This window comes from Mustelus asterias, chromosome 17 (assembly GCF_964213995.1).
Source record: "Mustelus asterias chromosome 17, sMusAst1.hap1.1, whole genome shotgun sequence".
In the NCBI taxonomy this organism is placed as follows: Eukaryota; Metazoa; Chordata; class Chondrichthyes; order Carcharhiniformes; family Triakidae; genus Mustelus; species Mustelus asterias.
In genome coordinates this window covers 12,887,017-12,911,809 of record NC_135817.1, presented here as the reverse complement: position 1 = coordinate 12,911,809, position 24,793 = coordinate 12,887,017, and the positions used below count along the sequence as shown (strand labels likewise).

The 24,793-nt window shown below is 41.8% G+C and overlaps 1 protein-coding gene across 2 annotated transcripts in view; it reads left to right on the top strand.

Annotated features, from left to right (window-relative positions):
• dgkh (diacylglycerol kinase, eta) overlaps positions 1–24,793 on the top strand; it is a 545,677-nt gene that overhangs the window by 117,317 nt on the left and 403,567 nt on the right. The window lies entirely within an intron of this gene.

Here is a 24,793-nt window from a genome sequence, read left to right as displayed (position 1 = left end):
GGAAGTCTTAAAGCGCATCAAGATTGATAAATCCCCGGGACCTGATGAAGTGTATCCCAGGACATTGTGGGAGGCTAAGGAGGAAATTGCGGGTCCCCTCGCAGAGATATTTGAATCATCGATGGTCACAGGTGAGGTGCCTGAAGATTGGAGGGTGGCAAATGTTGTGCCTTTGTTTAAAAAGGGCTGCAGGGAAAAGCCTGGGAACTACAGGCTGGTGAGCTTCACATCTGTGGTGGGTAAGTTGTCGGAAGGTATTTTGAGAGACAGGATCTACAGGTATTTAGAGACGCACGGACTGATTAGGGACAGTCAGCATGGCTTTGTGAGTGGACAATCATGTCTCACAAATTTGATTTGAGTTTTTTGAAGGGGTAACCAAGAAGGTAGATGAGGGCAGTGCAGTTGATGTTGTTTACATGGACCTTAGCAAGGCCTTTGACAAGGTACCGCATGGTAGGTTGTTGCATAAGGTTAAATCTCACAGGATCCAGGGTGAAGTAGCAAAATGGATAAAAAACTGGCTTGATGACAGAAGACAGAGAGTGGTTGTCGAGGGTTGTTTTTCAAACTGGAGACCTGTGACCAGCGGTGTGCCTCAGGGATCGATGCTGGGTCTACTGTTATTTGTCATTTATATTAATGATTTGGATGAGAATATAGGAGGCATGGTTAGTAAGTTCACAGATGACACCAAGATTGGTGGCATGGTGGACAGTGAAGAAGGTTATCCCCGATTGCAACGGGATCTTGATCAATTGGGCCAGTGGGCTGACGAATGGCATATGGAGTTTAATTTAGATAAATGCGAGGTGATGCATTTTGGTAGATTGAACCAGGACAGGACTTACTCAGTTAATGGTAGGGCGTTGGGGAGAATTACAGAACAAAGAGATCTGGGGGTATAGGTTCATAGCTCCTTGAAAGTGGAGTCACAGGTGGACAGAGTGGTGAAAAGGGCATTCGGCATGCTTGGTTTCATTGGTCACAACATTGAATACAGGAGTTGGGACGTCTTGTTGAAGTTGTACAAGACATTGGTGAGGCCACATTTGGAATACTGTGTACAGTTCTGGTCACCCTATTATAGAAAGGATATTATTAAACTAGAAAGAGTGCAGAAGAGATTTACTAGGATGCTACTGGGACTTGATGGTTTGAGTTATAAGGAGAGGCTGGATAGACTGGGACTTTTTTCTCTGGAGCGTAGGAGACTGAGGGGCGATCTTATAGAGGTCTATAAAATAATGAGGGGCATAGATCAGCAAGATAGTCAATATCTTTTTCCAAAGGTAGGGGTTTAAGATGAGAGGGGAGAGATACAAAAGGGTCCAGAAGGGCAATTTTTTCACACAGAGGGTGGTGAGTGTTTGGAACAAGCTGCCAGAGGTAGTAGTAGAGGCGGGTACAATTTTGTCTTCTAAAAAGCGTTTAGACAGTTACATGGGTATAGAGGGATATGGGCCAAATGCGGGCAATTGGGACTAGCTTAGGGGTTTAAAAATAAAGGGCGGCATGGACAAGTTGGGCTGAAGGGCCTGTTTCCATGCTGTAAACCTCTATGATTCTATGACTATAGGAATGCAGTGGTGCAATGACAAAGAAAGGTGAGGGGATGGGGGAGAAAATTGCTGCAATCTGAGGGGGCAGAGGTAATGGGAGGTTTGGAGGCATAAGAAAATTGGTCCCGGTCGTGGGGTGGAAGAAGGTTGCCCAGGGGCTGTGGCTTATGGAGGACTGGTGGAGAAGAAAACTGCTCCAGGAAGTAGTTGGAGAGGAAACTGCAGCAACCTCGGTGGTGGATGGGCCAAAGTATAAAAGCTTGAATATATCCAGTACACAGCTGTTTTAGCCATCTATCACCATACATTGCTCATCTAACTACCTGTTACACTTTCCCTGCTAAATCACTTTACTAGTCAGAATCACCCTGAGAGCAAAGATAACCTCTAATTTATTTTCTCCAGTGTCAGCCATTACCTTTCATCCTTCTACTCTGCCTTCTTCACCCTCCCCTTTAAACAAGTGCAAGAAGCTCACAGAGTCCTTTTGTTCGTAAAGCTGAGACTATCTATTGAGCCGATTCTGCTGCTTCATTCCCCTTGCTCAACAAACTACACTTCACCACAACTTTCTCTGTTTTCTGTTCTATCTTCCCTCACGATCTCTCTCAGCTCATTTTATCCTAGCAGCATGAGAAGGTATTGCTGGAGGGTAGCTGTTGCCATGGGCACAATGTGTCCCAATTAGGAAGCCTTGACCCTGACCTCACAGGGGAATGAGGTCCACCAGCTGGCCTACCCTTGAAGTGGAGCATTCACCTGACACTGGTAAAATCCCAGCGATGGCACAAAGCAGTCCTTAAATAGCCACTAAAGTAACTCAATTAGCCTGTGTACAAGAAGGCTGGTCCACAATTTCCCTACCGCTGGTAATATGCCATGGTGATGGCAAGGTGAAGGGCGATCCACACCCCATTTTACAGCCTCCCTGTCTCCCCGACTGTCCCTAAAAGGCAGGTAAAAATATAACACACGGTCTATCCTGGTGAGCAAAAAGTTCTTGGTGCCAGTTTCACAGCTACTGACACTTGGCAATACAGCACTGGGTGTTGCTGGGTGGTACAGTTGTTAGAACTGCTGCCTTTGCATGTTCTCCCCATGTCAATGTGGGTTTCCTGTGGGTGCTCTGGTTTCCTCCCACAGTCCAAAGATGTGCAGGTTAGGTGCATTGGCCATACTAAATTGCCCCTTAGTGTCCCAAGATGCATTGGTTAGGGGGATTAGCAAGGTAGGTACATGGGTTATGGGAATAGGGCCTGGATGGGATGCTCTGTCGGAGAGTCAGTGCAGACTCATTGGGCCAAATGGCTTCCTTCTGCACTGTTGGAACTCTATAATTGGATGAAACCTATTTATTTGATTTACATTTAATGCCTTAATAGTTGTTCAAACTTTGTGAACCTGAAGGTTTGGAAAGGGCCGTGTTTAATTTCATTACCTCAGATCTTGTAGGGGACTCCAAAACTAGGGGCCATAAATATAAGGTAGTCACTATTAAATCCAGTAAGTACCCAATGGGAAAAAATCCAGTATTCATATTTCCCTGTTAATACTGCATTTTCCTTCGAAATCAGGAGGCACTTCTATACATATATTGGTGAATATGTGGAACTTGCTATCATAGGGAGTGATTGAGGTGAATAGTATAAATGCATTTGAAGGGAAACTAAATAATTACATGAAGGAACAGATACAGAAGGTTATGCTGAGATGAAGTAGAGTGAGAGGACACAAACACCCAGCATGAATCATAAGGGCCAAATGGTTTGCTTCTGTTCTGTTAATTCGGAATATCTGTTTGCATCAGTAATTTGCATAGACAGAAATTAAGCGTGGATGCGTGTTTAAGTTTATATACAGTTCCTGTAGAGTACAAGCGTGGTATGCAGAAATGAAAACTTGGGCAGATGTGTTTATACTCCTGGCTAGTCTTTCTGATTTCCCTAATGATAATTGCTGGGATTCGATTTATGAAAGATGGCTTAACAGTGCCACTTCCTTTTCCTTTCAAGATATGACACCTTATTCAATGGCTCAATTTGTCATTTTTCTACTAAGTATCAAAATACAAATGGCGGCTGCATGAAATCACTTTCATATTTTACTCCCCTCCATCATTCTCAGAGATGTATGTCATTGAAATTACAGTAAGAAGTTTAACAACACCAGGTTAAAGTCCAACAGGTTTATTTGGTAGCTTTTGCTACCAAATAAACCTGTTGGACTTTAACCTGGTGTTGTTAAACTTCTTACTGTGTTTACCCCAGTCCAACGCCGGCATCTCCACATCATTGAAATTACAGCAGATCTTATTGAAGCTGTGCTATGCTGTTAGAGGTTGTAATTTAAATCTTGTCAGAAGTTCATTGTATGTGACCAGGCCCTTGATCCTTTAATGCTTGCAATTGAAAGAAGTATACTGTTCCTTTACTTCAAAGGGATAACTTTCTGGCATTTGTTCCCATTAAAAAAGGAAATTTGATATATAAAGAGAAATTGACATTTTGCAGGACTGTGGGGAAAGAGTAGGGACTAACTAGATAGCTATGTCAAATATCTGGCCCAGGAATGATGGGCTGAATGGCTTCCTGTGCTGTATGATTCTGTGAGCAGGGAGCATGTGTAAAAAATTAAATTCTGGGATTATAAAAATTGAAATAAAATAGTAACTGCCTCCTTTATAACTTTATAAGAATTCTCTACCTCAGAGAGCAGTGGAGTCTGCATCGTGGAATATATTCAAGGCTGAGTTAGACGGATTTTTTATGATCAAGGGGGGTCAAGGGTTATGGCAGGCAGGCAGGAAAGTGAAGCTAAGAAAACAATCAGATCAGCCTTCCCGAGGTCATTTAGGGATGGGTAATGAATGCCGGCCTAACCAGAGACTCCCACACCTTGTCAATGAGTAAAAATAAAGCCATGATCTTATTGAATGGTGGAGTAGGTTCAAGGGGCCGAATGGCTTGCTCCTGCTGCTATTTCCATCATGATATATCACTGGGCAGTGACATAATGTGGAGTGTTCATTTGCCATTACTGCCCAGGAACACTTTCTAGGATGTTAGGAGAGGGTGATGAGTGTTTTCACACACTTCAATACTTGCATGGTGTTTGGAGGTGAGCCTTGAATGTATTTAAATGCCTACTTAACTTCAAAAGCGGCTGCCTGACAGACACTGATTATACTCGAAAGTAACGTGACTCAGCAACGTTCACACCTTCAGAATTTATGGCTCTCCAAGGAAGGGTGAAACCAGACAGGCCAAATTAGCTTCCTCCGGTGACATTCATGTGACAAACCTAACCTATGGCCTCCACAGTTTACAGTCCTTTATTGAACTTCCTTTCCTCCATTTAAGCAGTGGCCCTTTTTCGTCTTGTTATTTTAATTTCAATTTTGCAATCTGTGCGTAAGGAGTGAATAAACCCCCTGATGACATGGAGGAAGGTGAGTGGACATTAATGGATGAACCACACCTTCCTTCGGAAGTTGTCATTAGGGCATGTAATGACATACAATCACTCTGAACCACTCAGACTTGCAGTTATGTAGCAAACAAAACCCTGTAAGGGCCATTTTTTTCTAGTTCCTGATAGGAAAGGTCTTATTCTGACTGTGTATCTCTGGAAATTGGAATTATAGTGTCCACGGCTTTCCATTCCTTCATATTAACAATAAGATACTTTTGACAAGGGGTAAGGCAATAACAAGAGGGGTAGGTGGAGAAAGTAGATATTCAGTATTTACCATCCTAATTTGGAAATACATTGCTGTTCCTTCACTGTCGCTGGCTCAAAATCCTGAAACTCCTTTCCAACACCACTGTGCAGCGGTTCGAGAAAGCGAAATCACCACCTTCTCGAATGCTGGACTTGCAAGCGATGCTCATATCCTAGGAAATAATAAAATAAATATAGGGATGGGGAATCAGTATATAATGTATTGGGATAGATAATCTATGACAGCAAAACAATCTTATAAGCTTCAGGGATAATGTATCTAATACCATTAATATCTGCATATTTTAATATTTCTCCTCAAGGGTAACAACAATTCTTTTGCATACTCTCATTACGCGGAGCTGGTCATCATGTTTTATAGGTAAAGGTCAAATATATTTATGTACAATTTACAGCATAATAGATGCATTCGGCCCAACTGGTGTTTACGGGTTTTGTCGGTCCACATAAGCCTCCTGTTCCTCTGCTGTAGGTTCTGTGTAACCTCCTCATTCTTGGACCTTTTTGTTAGCTGAATACACAAGCTAGTAATCCGGTTCCCATTTCTCCACTACTGCGGATCTTAGCCTGGTTACCAGAAAGTGCATTAGAATGACAAAAGTTGTCCGAGGCCAAAACAGTGCCTGTGTGCTAGACATTAGTAAGATGTTTAACAACACCAGGTTAAAGTCCAACAGGTTTATTTGGTAGCAAATGCCACTAGCTTTCGGAGCGCTGCCCCTTCGTCAGGTGGAGTGGAGATCTGCTCACAAACAGGGCACACAGAGACACAAACTCAATTTACAGAATAATGATTGGAATGCAGTCTTTACAGATAATCAAGTCTTAAAGGTGCAAACAACATGAGTGGAGAGAGCATTAAGCACAGGTTAAGCACATTGTCTCCAGACAGGACAGCCAGTGAGATTCTGCAAGTCCAGGCAAGGTGTGGGGGTTACAGATAGTGTGACATGAACCCAAGATCCCGGTTGAGGCCGTCCTCATGTGTGCAACGATGATTCAAATGAACCAATAATCTGAACTGAAAAACTTAAATGTAAGGAGGAGCAGGTTGCTCTCGTGTGCTGCACTGATAGGTTCCCCGATCAATGTCAAATCCCTCTGGGTAATGTCAAGCATGATGTGGAGATGCCGGCGTTTACCCCAGTGTGTACCTGCCTGTCCTGTCCTGACCTGCAGCCTGTTCTGATGATTGAAGCTCTGGATTTTTTTTTGCAAAAATATACTTTATTCAAGAACATTACAAACATTCCAAAATGGCCAACACACAAAGTATGATAATATTCAAGTTCTTTACATACATTAAGTAACACTGAGATGCTCTAATGCAGCCAAGGAAACAACACAGATTTTACAATGGTCCTTACAAATGGAGCAAAGGTATTTAAAGGTTGTCAACATTGAACAAGTTTCACTCTGAGGTGCTTCAGTACAACTGAGATAGATGTAATGTTCACTGTATCATGATGATTCTCCAGCAACATCTGATGTTTGTGTCTGAGTTCATCCCTGGGAACAGCCCCGCAGAGCACAGAGCCCTGCGTCACAGAGATGCTCGGGATGAACATCAACAAAAACTACCTCATCTCTCTCCAGACCTTCTTTGCAAAGGTACGTTCCACAAGGAGGTGGACAATGGTCTCTTCCCCACCACAGTCACCTCGAGGGCAACATGCAGATGGGATGAGACGCCGGGCGTATAGGAAGGGTCGCTCAGGGAGGGCTTTTCTCACCATCAGCCAAGCTAGGTCTTGGCGCTTGTTTTAGAAAGTTCCGGTGAAGCTCTGGATTCCAAATTGAAAATGTTCTCATTACATGCAGCTTTCCTTCCGATTCAGCTATAGCTTCGAAAGGGGTGCGTTATTACCCTGGTGTTGTACTTTTTAGGTGATTGTAATATTCATTAGCACAGTACACACTAAGGATATTCACAAAAGACGGTTTCTCTTCGATCCTGTTCTCAAACTGCTATGCGAAGATTGTAATGACAAAAGGTATTAACTGGGTATTTAAATGTCAGTTTGCAGCCTGCTCTGATTTAACAAAATCTGTGGTGACTCATTATTCATATAGAGCATAGTACTATACACCCCTGCATTTTTTCCCTTTTCAAGTTTTTATTCAGTTTCTTTTTAAATATTATTTTAATTAATCTGCTTCCACCCCCTCAGACTGTACATTCCAAATCATAACTATTAGGGTGGCATAGTGGTTAACATTGCTGCCTCACAGCGCGAGGGACCCGGGTTCAATTCCAGTCTTGGGTGACTGTCGCTGTGGAGTTTGCACATTCTCCCCGTGCCTGCGTAGGTTTCCTCCAGGTGCTCCAGTTTCTTCCCAGACTCCAAAGATGTGTGGGTTAGGTTAATTGGCCATGCTAAATTGACCCTTAGGTTCTGATTTTACCAGCAAGCCCACCCCGAAATCGGGGTGGGCGAGGCTCGCAAAATAGCATTCTTCGTTGACCTCAGGCACGATTTTACAAGCCTCGGGCGGGCGTGCCAGTAAAATTCCGACCTTAGTGTCAGGGGGATGAGATGGGTAAGTAGGCGGGGATACGGAGACAGGGCCTGGGTGGGATTGTTGTCGGTGCAGGCTCGATGGGCCAAATGGCTTCCTTTTGCATTAAGGGGTTATATGATTCTGTTATTGTGGCATAAAAGGATTTTTCCTCATTTTTCCTTTGTTTCTTTTGCCAATTATTTGCATCTGTTACTTCAGGTTAATAATCCTTCTCCCTTTGGAAACCATTTCTGTTTATTTACTGTGTAAATTTCTCTCATAATTTTGAGCATCTCTTGAAACTTCCCTGCTCTAAGAAGAACAAACCCTGCTTCTCTCGCTTCTCCACGAGTTGAACTCCTTCATCAAAAGTGACACAGCGATTAGCACTGCTGACTCACAGCGCGAGGGACCCTGGCCCAATTCTGGCCTCAGGCACCTGTCTGTGTGGAGTTTGCACATTCACCCGTGTCTGCATGGGTTCCCTCCGCGTACTCTGGTTTTCTCCCATAGTCCAAAGATGTGTAGGTTAGGTGGATTGGCCATGCTAAATTGCACCTTAGTGTCAGGGAGATTAGCAGGGTAATATGTTGGATTATGGGGATAGAGCTGAGTGGGATTGTTGTCATGCAGGCTCAATGGGCCAAATGGCCTCTTTCTGCACCGTAGGGATTCTACGATTCTGTGATCTCAGGGAGCATAATGGTAAATCTCCTTTGCATCTTCGCCAAGGCTCCATATCCTTATAAATACCAAATCAAAGAATCAGGTGACTTAGTAGGAGGCTATTAGCCATTCATTCTGTGCCAGCTCTTTGAAAGAGACCTGTACATGTTACTAGCAATATGTGAATCATCCAGTGATGGTTTTGACTCCATCATTGGTGTTGTCAGTTTCTTGTCGATGTTACTGCAAGATACCCACTAATGTTACAGAAAGAAAGCCTGGGCAAACCTACCTGGTTATTTGACTTGGAGACATTTTTGGCATTGGGAAATTCTTACTGGGACCAGTGGGAGATTTGACCTTTAACCTTGAGGCATAATGGTGTTGGATATTTTACTTTAGAATCTATTGGCATTCAAAGTTTAATCTCGTAATACTCGGAACCTGCTGTAAATTTGAAAGAATGACTTTAGGGCCTATTGTTGCTGGCAGTATGACAGCGAGACTGGCTGGAACTTTGAAAAAATAATTTGCACTTCTTGTGACGACTGGGGAACTCGAAGCACTTTAGAACCATGAAGTACTTCTTGAAGTGTAATCACTACTATAATGTCGGAAACACCACAGCTAATTTGTCAATGCTGTAAAAACCCATCTGGTTCACTAAGGTCCTTTAGGGAAGGAAATCTGCCATCCTTCCTGGTCTGGCCTACATGTGACTCCAGAGCCACAGCAATGTGGTTGACTTTTAAATTCTGTCTGGAATGGCCTAGCAAGTCACTCAATTCAAGGACAATTAGGGATGGGCAATGTTGGCCCAGCCAGCAACACCCACATCCCATGAATGAATTTTTTAAAAAAAATTGTGAGTACTACACTGGAGTATCAGCCTTGATATTCCAGTACTTATGCCCTGGAGTGGGCCTTGAATCCAGAATTTTGGGATTCAGAGGTGACAGTGCTACTAACTGAGCCATAACTCGTTGAGTTGAATATATACATAGAAAGGAGAAATTTGTCAAGAATGAGGAAAGTACAGGTAGTGGGACTAATTGGATAGCTCTTCCAAAGAGCCAGCACAAGCATGATGGGCCGAATAGCCGCCTTCTGTGCTGCATGATTTTGAGAGTGTTTGAGTTGCTGCATGGATGATACCATCAGAAGCTGTACATAGCTGCAGCAGGAAGGATACCCTCCAGACAGCCCCCCCCCGCCCAACGGAAGAACATTTTGACAGCAGAAGCTTCCCTTCTAAAGAGCATACTGAGTTCAAAGACCCAACTGAGACTCCTAAGCTCATTTTAGTATTTGGCTTGGTTCATTAATTTTGTTTTATTGGCCAAATAAAGATCAACAATGAGGAGAATTTGATTGCCTAAGGTAGTCAATGACAAGGGCCTGTAGCTTGATGACTAGGATTAAGCTGTCCTGAGTTAGTTTAGTTATATGAAATCTCTTCTTCCAGTTGCATTTACACAACTAAATTGTGCTAAATACCAGCCAGACATTCAACTCAACCTTGGAACAAGGTAACAAAGACACCTATGTCAGACTCCTATTCATAGACTACAGCTCAGCCTTTAACACCATTATTCTTACGAGACCCGGCTCCAAAATACGTGGCCTGGAGCTCGGCTCCTCCCTCTGTAACTGGATCCTAGACTTCCTAACCCACAGACCGCAGTCAGTAAGGATAGGCAACAACACTTCCTCCATGATCATCCTCAACACCGGTGCTCCGCAAGACTGTGTCCTCAGCCCCTTACTGTACTCGTTATACACCTTTGACTGTATGACCAAATTCCTCTCCAACTCAATTTTAAACTTTGCTGATGACACCACCATTGTGGGTCTGATCTCAAACAATGATGAGACACAGTGCAGGAAAGAGTTAGAGAATCTGGTGAACCCAAAGATGTGCGGGTTAGGTTGATTGGCCATGCTAAAATTGCCCCTTAGTGTCCTGAGATGCGTAGGTTAGAGGGATTAGCGGGTAAATGTGTAGGGATATGGGGGTAGGGCCTGGGTGAGATTGTGGTTGGTGCAGACTCGATGGGCCAGATGGCCTCTTTCTGCACTGTAGGGTTTCTATGATTCTATGAACTGGTGCGACAACAATAATCTCTCCCTCAAGCAAAACGAAGGCGATAGCCATTGACTTCAGGAAGCGTTGTGGAGGGCATGCACCTGTCTACATCAATGGGGACAAAGTAGAAATGGTCGAGAGCTTCCAAGTTTTTAGGTGTCCAGATCACCAATAACCTGTCCTGGTCCCTCTATGTGGATGCTATAATGAAGAAAGCCCTTCACCAGTCTACTTTCTCAGAAGACTTAGGAAATTTGGCATGTCCGCTACAACTCCCACTAACTTATACAGCTGCACCATAGAAAGCATTCTTTCTGGTTGTATCACAGCTTGGTATGGCTCCTGCTCTGTCCAAGACCACGGAACTACAAAAGGTCGTGAATGAATCCCAGTCCATCACTCAAACCAGCCTCCCATCCATTGACACTGTCTACACTTCCCGCTGCCTCGGAAAAGCAGCCAGCATAATCAAGGACCCCACGCACCTCGGGCATACTCTCTTCCGCCTTCCTCCGAGAAAAAGATACAAAAGTCAGATCAGGTAACAACCGACTCAAGAACAGCTTCTTCCCTGTTGCCATCAGACTTTTGAATGGACCTACCTTGCATTAAGTTGCTCTTTCTGTACACCCTAGCTATGACTGTAACACTACATTCTGCACTCTCTCCTTTCCTTCCCCTTTGTATAGCGTGCAAGAAACAATGCTTTTCACTGTATACATGTGACAATAACAAATCAAAATCAAAAGGTTTTTACTAATGGATCAAGAACCACAGTCACAGCTGCTCTAAGGCAGTACTATTGTTCAGTAGCATTCAGGCAAGGATGTATTCTGAGGAGGCAGCCCATCAAAAGATTGGTTTGTGCTGAGTGACTGAAAGCTTCCTGATTATTGAAAGATGGACTCATTGGATAAGCTGACCTGTGGGATATTGTAAAAATGTTTATACATCATAAAACACAAAATCTTCTAGTGTGTTATCTGCCCAATATGAGGGCAGAAGCACAATATCTGGTTACTCTGATTTTTAATAAATAGTGGTCCTGAAATTCAAGTAAAATTTGAATCAGCAATTTAGTTTCTTATGAGTAGGCGGGCGAATGAAAACATGTGTTTTTAGAAAGAAACAGTGTGGGCTTAATCCTTCCTGAGTTGTTTTTCTTGACCTATCATCAATCACATAACACTTGGAGCTATAATAATATAGACTTGGATTAATACCATACTTGACCAGAGACTTTTAAAGTGATTATGCTTGAAAGCGTGCTTTATTTGTCCCATATTCATACATTAAATTGAGCTGTACCATTTGCTTTCTGACAGGGTAAATTGCTCATAATAAATTTACTAAGTTCAGACATATGTGCTGGCTTCCTTCAGGACGCTCTGCTGTAAAGAAGGAGCAGCGCTCCGAAAGCTAATGGTATTTGCTACCAAATAAACCTGTTGGACTTTAACCTGGTGTTGTTAAAACTCTTAGTGTAAAGAACATACATCAGGCTCTTCAGCATCGTAAAAGGAAACAACGGGTTCATAAGTAGGATGCATAACCTTCACCAGAGCTGAAAACTACTCAACAACATGTTGATAGTAATTTTATCTTAATTCTAGCCCTTTGACAATTTGAATTGTGAGAAAGTTAACTTTGCATGCTAACAGGATTTTCAGGTTCAAATTACACTTAGATTGCACAATGCATTGATGCCCTGAATATCTTGATGATTATAGTTTCTGAGTTTTATAAAGATAGGTCTGCCTTTGAGCTAAATGGAAACATGTACTTTCTAATTTACCCATGTCTTTACAAATTAATCTAATTAGTTAATCTAATAAATTATGCCTTGTGGGACAACAGTTGTGCCTCCATCATTTATAAAAATAGGACTATTCCTCAACTTACTAATAGAAGAGTGAAAACATTACTCCCCTGCCACAAGCTTCTGTCTCAAACCATTAGGTCGTAACACTCTTCTATATTTTATTCAGTCTGAGTGTCCAATCTCATCAGATCCTTGATTTTGTTTGTCAATAGATGTGTCAGCTCAAAATGACAAAGTTCCACTTTTGACATGTAACCTCACTGGACATCAGCATTGGGCCAAAAGGTTGAAGCTCTGATTCTCAAACCCGTGCTCACTTGTAGCAAGGTTCTGAGTTGGCAATGGAACCTTATAATTACAACTCTTGTGTACCTATCCATAAACTTCAACAGTCTGCTTGAATGTGGCAGACATTTTTATACACAATAACACAAATAAACAATGATGTTTAGCTGAGGGATAAATATTGACCATGACATCTGGCAAAAACCCCTAGCTCATTGTCGAAATGGTGCCATGGGAGCTTCGATGCTCAACTGAGAGCTCAAATGATGGCATCCCTGAAATGCTACATTTCAGTGTGAGCTTAGATTTTAGCTGAAGTTTTTGAGTGGGACTGAAACCTACAACCTTCTGATTCAGGGTGAGAGTGCTACCCTCTGAGTCACCGCTGAGTCACTGTACAGTTCAAAGGCCATGCTCTCATTTCACAGCTTGACTGTGGTTGCTTCATTCTGCACAGCATAGGAATCCTTCCTAGGAATTTCTTGATCAAAATGCTTGAACTATTCAGTGGATACACTTGCTGAGCAATTAGGAGAGTCTTTAGAAAGTATTTACTTCCTCAGCTTTAACATTCCGAGCATTGAAAATTGCATATTGTGTATATAAATAGAAGATCCTGTTTGCTCTGCTGATTATACACTTTGGGAAGGCCTTCAAATATTCACCATTGTTCTAACAAGCTATGATCAAGTTCTGATGTATTGGGTCCATGAATTAGACCAGTCAGGTCCAAACATAGTCCTGTCCTCGTTCCTGGCTAAGATTTAAGCTTATGTTTCTTGGTCACATTCATGTCAAACTAGGAAAGTAGTCAAAACTGAATACAAAAAGCTGACAACTCGGAGATGTCCTTTATGTATGACGTGCATGACAAGTGTGACATGTGAATACAAATTACAAGTAACTCTTGATTTTTGTAGCAAATATCATAGTGAATATAATGTAGTAAAATCAAACATACATGTAACAGTGAAATTACAGAAAAAAGTAATGTAAAGTAACATCATTGTAATACATACAAATAACACGAGCATAATAGGTATGATTATATAGAACAAAACTTTACCTCTATCATAGCTCATCTACTGCTGAAAACCACACCCATGCCGTTTTACCTCAGAACTTGACAATTCCAATGCAGTCCTAGTCAGCCTCCCATATTTCACTGAAAATAAATTTGAGCTTATTCAAAATTCTTTTGCCTAAAGCCTAACTCGCACCAAGTCCGTTCACCTGTCAACATTGGCTCCCCATACAGCATTTATTAAATTCTCCTTGTTTCCAAATTTCTCCATGGTCTTACTTCTCGCTATCTTGTAATCTCCTCCAACCTTACAACCCTCCAAGAACTCTGCTCTGCCAATTCCAGCTTCTTGTGCTTCCCAAGTCTAATCACTCTGTCCTTGACAGATTTACCATCAGCTGTCTAGGCCCTGAGCTCTGGAACTCTCTGCTTAAACTTTTCTGCCCCTCAACCTCTCTTTCCATCTTTTAAATGCTCCATAAAACCTACCTTTTTAATTAAACTTTTGGTTATGTGTCCTAATATTTCCTGTGTACCTTAGCATCCAGTATAGTTTGATAACATTCCTGTTAATGCCTTGGGGCGTGTTAAATGTGCTATATTAATGCAGGTTGTTGACACAGGAGTATCAAGATAACAATAAAACTTGTATGTTCCATCCGAGTTCCTTACACCCTACCTCATTATACCCTATCAGCATTTCCCTCTATTAATTTCTCCCTTATGTACTTATCAAACTTCTCCATCAATGCATTTGTGCTATTTGCCTCACCTTGCAACAATCGTCTTCTCAACTCTGATTCAATGTTTTCCTGGTCATATGGCACATGACATCCAATAATGGAGTTCTTCAAGATGTCCCATGCAACATGTTGACAGTCAATGCTGGTTAAATGTTATCTTCTGCATAAATGCTGCTCCGTCATTTTCAATGCTGACTTTGAAGGGCAAGCCAATTAATACCATGTGATTAAAACAGAACACTGATAGGAGAGAAATTAAGTTTGTGCTACTGTGGTCACTTTCCTATTGAGAACTGCTATGCGCTAATTGTCCTATATCTTGTTGCATTTGTTGTTTTACAGTACACAGACTTGGAAAATGACAGTCATAATTGCTAGTTATCCCCTTGATAACTGGAACTATAGCTGCATGTCATTGGAGAGGTTAATTCGATACTTTGAGTTGATGGTGTATAATTGGTTCTGCTCCACTAACTTTATGCTCAAAGCATAACACCGAGGCCACGAGCAGACATGGAAATACTCCACTAATTAGAGTTGGGCTGGTGAAGTTTTTAAAATCTAAAAATGAAACTTGTAGAAGTGCTTGGATTTTGTGTGAAAGTATTTCCCTTACTGATGAATTGATGTTGAACTCTATAGACCAGAGCGTGCAATACTGGGTTCATTCAGATGTGTTGTTATTCTTTGGCTTTTTCTTTATTCATTCATGGGATGTGGGCATCACTGCCAAGGACAGGATTTATTACTAATTCCTAATTGCCCTGAAGAAGGAGTTGTCGGTTGCCTTCTTGAACCATTGAAGTTTTGCACTGAATTTGCAGACAGATGTGCAATTGTTTTGCTTGGGGTAGCAGTATATGGGCTTCATTAATATAAATGTATCTGCTGTGTTGCAGGAATTGAATGCATTAGTTGGCAGCAGTTAAGATACAATCACCAGCATTTACTGTTACTACCGTTTTAAGTGTCCAATGGACTACAGATTAAATCGCAATAAAGTTGTCAAGGTTCACCAATTTTGATCTTTCAGTGAGGAAGGTGCTGTGTAAATTAGGTACATCATTAGAAAAAGAAACATCAAAAATCTATCTTCATCAATGTTGTTATGCATATTGCAGTGACAATTGCAGAATAATCACAAAAGGAATTCATATTAGTATTACAAATTGTTCAAGCTTTGACATTCTGACTTTTGACGCCATCTGAATTCACCAGAGACTCTTTCTCATTGCCACCTTCCTGGATCAGGTATATCTAATTTTAATTCATTTTAATTGTAGCATTGCTGCTTACTGTTATTGGGTCAAAACGTTCAATGTAGGCAGATGTTCGTACTGGGGCACTGGTGCTCACTATGTAAATTATTTGAATTTGGGAATCAGAAGTATAGTATAAAATTTGCACATGGTACTAAATTGGAAGTTTCAGTAAGATTGAGGAGGACTGTGACAAATTCCTGTGAATTTGCAGGATAAGCAAATTCATTTCAAGATAGGTGAGTGTTTGGTTGCACATTTTGGTAAGAGGAATCAGAAGATTGTTTATTCTTTGGAAAGTAAGTCTAAATGAGTTAGAAGAGCAAAGGAATTTAAGGGTACAGATTCACAAATCATTTCAAATAGCAATGCAGATTAATCAAGGCATTAAAAATATGCAAAGAAAGCATGAGGGTTCATTTCTAGAGGAATAGAATCATCATAGAATCTCTATAGTACAGAATGAAGCCATTGGTCCATCAGGTAGGATAGGATAGGATCTACAAAGAGATCTACAAAAGATAGGATCTACAAATATTTGGATAGACAGGGACTTATTAGGGAGAGTCAACATGGCTTTGTGCGTGGTAGGTCATGTTTAACCAATCTATTAGAGTTTTTCGAGGAGGTTACCAGGAAAGTGGATGAAGGGAAGGCAGTGGATGTTGTCGACATGGACTTCAGTAAGGCCTTTGACAAGGTCCCGCATGGGAGGTTAGTTAGGAAGGTTCAGTCGCTAGGTATACATGGAGAGGTAGTAAATTGGATTAGACATTGGCTCAATGGAAGGAGCCAGAGAGTGGTAGTGGAGGATTGCTTCTCTGAGTGGAGGCCTGTGACTAGTGGTGTGCCACAGGGATCAGTGCTGGGTCCATTGTTGTTTTGTCATCTATATCAATGATCTGAATGATAATGTGGTAAATTGGATCAGCAAATTTGCTGATGATACAAAGATTGGAGATGTAGTGGACAGTGAGGAAGGTTTTCAAAGCTTGCAGAGGGATTTGGACCAGCTAGGAAAATGGCAGATGGAGTTTAAGGCAGACAAGTGTGAGGTATTGCACTTTAGAAGGACAAACCAAGGTAGAACATACAAGGTAAATGGTAGGACACTAAAGAGTGCAGTAAAACAGAGGGATCTGGGAATACAGATACATAATTCCCTAAAAGTGGCGTCATAGGTAGATAGGGTCGTAAAGAGTGCTTTTGGTACATTGGCCTTTATAAATCAAAGTATTGAGTATAAGAGTTGGAATGTTATGGTGAGGTTGTATAAGACATTAGTGAGGCCGAATTTAGAGTATTGTGTGCAGTTTTGGTTACCTAATTACAGGAAGGATATTAATAAGGTTGAAAGAGTGCAGTGAAGGTTTACAAGGATGTTGCCGGGACTTGAGAAACTAAGTTACAGAGAAAGGTTGAATAGGTTAGGACTTTATTCCCTGGAGCGCAGAGGAATGAGGGGAGATTTGATAGAGGTGTATAAAATTATGATGGGTATAGATAGAGTGAATGCAAGCAGGCTTTTCCCACTGAGGCTAGGGGAGAAAATAACTAGAGGACATGGGTTAAGGGTGAGGGGGGAAAAGTTTAAAGGGAATATTAGGGGGGGCTTCTTCACGCAGAGAGTGGTGGGAGTGTGGAATGAACTGCCAGATGAGGTGGTGAATGCGGGCTCACTTTTAACATTTAAGAAAAACTTGGACAGGTACATGGATGAGAGGGGTGTGGAGGGATATGGTCCAAGTGCAGGTCAGTGGGACGAGGCAGAAAAATGGTTCGGCACAGCCAAGAAGGGCCAAAAGGCCTGTTTCTGTGCTGTAATGTTCTATGGTTTGCACTGACTCTCTGACAGAGTAGCTAACACAGGGCCACCCACTGCCCTAACCCCGCAACCCAATGCATTTACCCCACTGATTCCCCATAACCTACTTGTGATACTAAGGGGTAATTTAGCAAGGCCAATCCACCTAACCTGTACATTTTTGGACTGTGTGAAGAAACCAGAGCGCACGGAGGAAACCCATGCGGATATGGGGAGAAGGTGCAAACTCTCACAGACAGTCACCCAAGGCTGGAATCAAACCCGGGTCCCTGGTGCTGTGAGAGAGCAGTGCTAACAACTGTACCACCATGCCGACTTTGAAATCAGAGATGTAGAGCTTTGGTAGTGTGCATATTTCAGCTCTCCATATTAAGTCAAGGACATAGGATCACTGGAAAACATGCAAACAAGATTTACGAGGATGATACCAGAACTAAGAGGGCACAACTATCCAGAAAAACTTAACAAGCTTGAACTCTTTACTCCAGGAAAGAGAAAACAGCCTTTAAAATTTTGAAGCAGTTCAAAAAGTTTGACGTAGCACCTGTGGCTGAGACCAAAACTAAAGACTATAAATATAAGCTAGTCACAAATAAATACTGTAAGGAATTTAGAGTTAACTTGAAGCCCATGGGATTAATGCATCAGGCACTGTGTAGATATAATATTGAACAAAAGACAGAAAGATGAGGGTGAGCAGTTGTTTATCAGACTCAAGGGAAGAATGGTGGTGTTCCCCAGGAGCCAATATTAGGACCAGTATTCCTTTGATACAATATATATGTATATGAACTGAACTTAGGTATAGCATAATTTCAAAACTTGCCGTTTATATAAGGCTTGGGAATGTAGTCAACAGTGAGAAGGATAGTAACAGACTTCAGGAAAACATAGACTGAATCATAGAATCCCAGTGCAGAAGGAGGCCATTTGCCCCATCGAGTCTGCACTGACCACAATCTGACCCAGGCCCTATCCCCATAACCCCATGGATTTACCCTAGTGCCCCTGACATTAAGGGGCAATTTAGCATGGCCAATCCACCTAACCTGCTCATCTTTCGACTGTGGGAGGAAACCCACACATACGGGTAGAATGTGCAAGCTCCACACAGACAGTCACCCAAGCCGGGATTCGAACCCGGGTCCCACGCACTGTGAGGCAGCAGTGCTAACCACTGTGCCGCCCCACAACTGGTAAATACAAGACAGATTAAATTTATTGCAGAGGAATGTGAAGTTATGAATTTTGGAAGGAAAAATTAGAGGAAAAATAAAATGAGTGACACAATTTTAAAACAAGTGCAGGAATAGAGAGCTCTGAGGATTCACATGCACAAATCTTCAAAGGTAGCACATCAAGTTAATAGGTTGTAGAAAAAGCATACAGAATCCTTGGTTTATGAATAGAGGCATAGAGATGCAAAAAAATAATGAATTTATGGCAAACAAGTCATTAGGCCTCAGCTCGGGAACTGTGCTCCAATTCTGGGCACCACACGAGTGGTATCAGGGTTCAGGAAGTACAGTTATGTGGACTATCTGGATAATCTGGAATTGTTCTTGTTAGAGCAGAGAAGGTCAAGGGGAAATTTAATCGAGATGCTCAAACTTCTAAAGAGTTTTGATGGACTATGTGGCAAGAAACTGTTTCCAGTGGGAACAGAGTTGGGAAACAAAGTACACAGAGTTAAAATCATTAGCAAAAAATCTGGGGGGGCATGGAGAATTTGATTTTTTTTTTGCACAGCTTGTTCGGATCAGAAATCTGTTGCTTGAAAGGATGATGGAAGCAGATTCAGTGGTAATTATCAAGAGGAATTTGGATGTATAATTTATATGAGAAATTTCTAGGGCTGTGGGCAAAGGAGGAGGAAATGGGGTTGTTTGTTTCGAAATGCTGGCACAGGCATAATGGGCCAACTACCTTCCTCCTATCCTGCACAACTCATTAATTCTATGAAACTTCTTTGTCTCTGTTACCACTGGAACCAATAGTGGTGAATAGTAGAGATGTAATTAAGAGAAGCTAGATAATTACATGAAGGAGAAAGGGATAAAACAAAATATTGATAACGTGAAATGAAGTAGAATGGGAGGAGGTTTATGTGGAACATAAACATTGGCATAGAAAAGTTGGGCTAAACAGCTTGTTGCTGAGCTGTAATATCCATGTAATAGCATCTCCAATATCTCGGAAGAAATAAAGCTATGTTACATTCTTGTCAAAGAAAAGAGGCCAGCACTGAGTAAAATCACATGTTCCATATGCATGATCGCTAGTTAAGATCTCCTTTGTGTTCCAATGGGTTTTCTTTCTGGAATTGAGGACAGCTACCTGATTAAAGCGCAGGATAAGAACATTCTTATGGAATTAGCATGCTTCGAAATGAACTCCTGCAGCAGCTAAGAAAGCTTGTGCCATTTGAACTGTTTCATGATTTGTCTGTGCCATACTTTGTACAATAACTTGCTGGCAGTTTCTTTGTTGCATTTTGAGGGTAAAGTAAGATAGAAAATGAAGGACAAACATGCTAAAATTTAACATAAAGGTGTGTGTCATAGCAGAGTTCACAGGAAGCATCTGTATGTTTGATATGGCTGTATGAAACTTTTAGTCAGTGCTGATTCTTGACAACTGGCTCTGTTAGACTTCTTTTTCTACTCCCTGTTACATTTTAATGATCTGTGTACAGAGATCTTTGAATCTCTTTGGACTTCCACATTCCGAGCTTTTCGCCATTTAACTAATACCTGGATCTATACTTTTTTGATTCAAAACATATGACTTTATAATTAACTGTGAAATGCAACTGTCACAGTTTCACCCATTCATTTAATCTCAGTATTTTGTTAGAATTTTGTGCTCCCATCTACACTGTTTCCTATATCATTAATCTTTGTGTCATTAGAAAGCCTGAATATCTGACTCTACTGTGTTATCTAAGTCATCAATATAGTGAATCATTGAGGCCTCAGTAGAGTGCTTGTGGGACACTAATCACTTCCTTGCAAAAGGTTGAAACAAGAGTAGCCATTTAGTTCTTGAGCCTGTTCTACTGCTGTTCAATGAAATTATTGTAAATTGGCGACCTAATTCATACAGCTGCTTTTTGCCTGATATCCCTTAATACCTTTGGCTAACAAAATTTATCAGTCTCAATTTTAAAATTAAGATTTGATCCAGCACCAATAACTGCTTATGGAAGAGAGTTCCAAATTTCTTCTACCCTTTGCTAATTTCACTCTTAAAGTTTAATTTTAAAGGCTGTAATTTTTAGATCATGCCCCCTAGACACCTCAACGAGAGGAAATAGTTTCTCTTAATCTACCATACTTGTTCTCCTTGATAGCTTGAAATCTTCAATCAAATCACCTTTAACCTTTCTATTTTTTGGGCAATACAACTTTCCCTACTCATATATAAATAATCATTGGATTAGGTATCATTCTGGTAAATGATATCCTGTGGCAAATCTATATTGCGCTCCCTCCAAGGCCAATTTATTCTTAAGGAGTGGTGCACATTACTGTTCACAGTGCCCCAGGCGTGGTCTAACCAGAGCTTTGTATAGCTGAACCTTGACTTCTATCCCCTTGTGACCATATGAAAGTTATCTGCACAGCACACCCTTGTCCAAGGACTTACAAGTGATGGAGCAATATTTCAGTTGCTGGTGTCTCAGATCAAAGCCAATTAAGACCATTGTCACTGCTTTCCACCTCAGCAAGCGTGACAATACTGTGCTATTGTTGTATTTTATGTTTAAAGGGACTGTTTTAAAGTTCAGATTTTTCTACAAGGAGTGGTATGTCTGGTAGGAATACAGCTCAGATGCTGGGAAAGCAGGATAATTACTCATTTTAGCCATGTAGTGTTTACTTAGGAGAGAGCTGATGGACTCTTGTTTCCAAAAAAATGGTTCCTTTGGGTTTTTTGATAAAAATAATGGAAGTTGGGTTTAAGTATACAAGGTCATGTGTTAATGCGGTTAATGGGAAAAGCTAACTATGTAGCAGAGAGAGAAACAGCTTTCTGTTCAGTTTTCTGGTTGGGGTTGTTTAAAGACAGAAGTGTGCAAGCTGCTCTGAAAATCAAAACCTCTCTGAACACTTCAAGGCTATAAACAATTTATAGCAAGTATGCCTGGGTTTGCCAACTGCATTTAAAGTGTCATTTGAGCGTGTAATAGAAATGTTGTTCATTTGGAACTGAGATAGTGATAAGTTAGAAATTGGAGTTGTTTGCTTTCATTTTTTAACTATTGTTGAACTATTAAAGTTAAGCTACTTCATTTTGTTAGTTACATTCAAACTGTGTGATGAATAAAACTTCTTTTGATAAATGATCCCTAGCTTGTCAGGAGAATTAGTCTTGGAGCGAAGCCATTGAAAGGGTGCAGAGGAGATTTACAAGGATGTTGCCTGGATTGGGGGGCATGCCTTATGAGGATAGGTTGAGGGAGCTTGGTCTCTTCTCCCTGGAGAGACGAAGGATGAGAGGTGACCTGATAGAGGTTTACAAGATGTTGAGAGGTCTGGATAGGGTAGACTCTCAGAGGCTATTTCCAAGGGCTGAAATGGTTGCTACGAGAGGACACAGGTTTAAGGTGCTGGGGGGTAGGTACAGAGGAGATGTCAGGGGTAAGTTTTTCACTCAGAGGGTGGTGGGTGAGTGGAATCGGCTGACGTCGGTGGTGGTGGAGGCAAACTCGTTGGGGTCTTTTAAGAGACTTCTGGATGAGTACATGGGATTTAATGGGATTGAGGGCTATAGATAGGCCTAGAGGTGGGGATGTGATCGGCGCAACTTGTGGGCCGAAGGGCCTGTTTGTGCTGTGGCTTTCTATGTTCTATGTTCTATGAAGCATCCTATCCTCACATTTATGCCAAAATAGAAAAATTGTTGGGGGTCTAGTCTGGCTTCGTAACATACAAAGAACAAAGAAAATTATAGCACAGGAACAGGCCCTACGGCCCTCCAAGCCTCCATGCTGCCCAACTGAACTAAAACCCCCTACCCTTCTGGGGACCGTGTCCCTCTATTCCCATCCTATTCATGTATTTGTCCAGACGCCCCTTAAAAGTCACTATCGTATCCGCTTCCACTACCTCCCCCCGGCAGCAAGTTCCAGGCACCCACCAGCCTCTAAAAAAACTTGCCTCGTACATCTCCTTTAAACCTTGCCCCTCGCACCGTAAACCTATGTTCCCGAGTAATTGACTCTTCCACCCTGGGAAAAAGCTTCTGACTATCCACTCTGTCCATGCCCCTGATAATCTTATAGACTTCTATCAGGTCACCCCTCAACCTCCGTCATTCCAGTGAGAACAAACCAAGTTTCTCCAACCTCTCCTCATAGTTAATGCCCTCCATACCAAATCTTTTCTGTACCCTCTCCAAAAGCCTCCACATTCTTCTATTAGTGTGGCGACCAGAACTGAACAAGTGTGGTTTAACAAATGTTCTATAAAGTGTGGTTCCAAGTGTGGTTTAACTAATGTTCTATAAAGCTGCAACATGATTTGCCAATTTTTAAATGCCTCAGCCGATGAAGGCAAGCATGCCATATGCCTTCTTGACTACCTTCTCCACCTGCATGGCCACTTTCAGTACCTGTGTACCTGTGCACTCAGATCCCTCTGCCTATTAATACTCTTAAGGGTTCTGCCATTTACTGTATATTTCCTATCTGTATTGGACCTTCCAAAATGCATTACCTCACATTTGTCCAGATTAAACTCCAGCTGCCATCTCTCTGCCCAAGTCTCCAACCGATCTATATCCTGCTGTATCCTCTGATGGTCCTCATCGTTACCCGCAAATCCACCAACCTTTGTGTCGTCCACAAACTTACTAATCAAACCAGTTACATTTTCCTCCAAATCATTTATATATATTACAAACAGCAACAGTCCCAGCACTGATCCCTGAGGAACGCCACTAGTCACATCCCTTCATTCAGAAACGCACCCTTCCACTGCTACCCTCTGTCCTCTATGACTGAGTCAGTTCTGTATCCATCTTGCCAGCTCACCTCTAATCCCGTGCGATTTCACCTTCTGTACCAGTCTGCCATGAGGGACCTTTTCAAAGGCCTTACTGCAGTCCATGTAGACAACATTCACTGCCCTACCCTCGTCAATCATCTTCGTCACTTCCTTGAAAAACCCAATCAAGTTAGGGGTTACCTTGGGGTTTGGGTCCAGAACCCTAACACAAGCAATGCACAGCGAACTCCAGGTCACGTTTTGCGGCAAACTGGTCAAGAAAAAAAGCATACTCCAAGTACTTTGGAGTTACCCCGACCCAGAACCTTATGGTCCACAGATACTTGAAAAGGGTCAGGGAAAGGACCAAGATTGGAATGAGCATTATTCAGAAACTGATAGGCATCAGCTGGCGATCCAATGCATACACTCTTCATACTGGTCATCTTGGTATTTTGTACTCTTCTGCAGAAAATTCCTCTAATGTGTAGCCAGAGGACAACCACACAAAATGCTAGGACTCTGCCCTCAACACATCAAACTGGCAATCAGTGGTACACTGAAATCAACAGTTGTACAGTGGTTTCCAGTCCTGTCTAATAATCACCTCCCAGCTTGCATCAGAAGGGAAAACCGCTGACTGCATTGAAGCTAACTGAGCACTGCCAATCCATGAACACCTTCAGAACCTACCGAAGATACAACTCATCATGCAAACTTTTCTGCAGCTTTCTAAATGCTCTGAGCATTGCAGTTTTTGGCAAAAAGGACAAATGGTACAACCTCTGGGCTATATATTTTGAGAGCAGATTTTGAGAGAGTTTGAGAGCAGATTTCCACTCCATCTGACGAAGGAGCAGCTCTCCGAAAGCTAATGGTATTTGCTACCAAATAAACCTGTTGGACTTTAACCTGGTGTTGTTAAAACTCTTACTGTGTTCACCCCAGTCCAACGCCGGCATCTCCACATCATGACTATATATTGTCAACAATGATCCGGTGAGTAAAGCCTCCAGATTTTAAGTTCTCAGTGGTCCATATTCAACAGGATTTGCATTCTGCATATGAAGACATCACACTTGCTCCACATATGGAATTTCAAGGACAGCCCAGCTTGTGACTATCATCATCCGGATCAAGCTGTCCACTACATTGTGAATGAATGTGACATACGAAAATTTGCTGCAGAATTCAAGACACTTTACCTAATAACAGACAGTGCTGTGACTTGGCTGTCCCAACTTGGATTTAAACTTAATAAACTGCAAGATGTTATATACAAGATGAA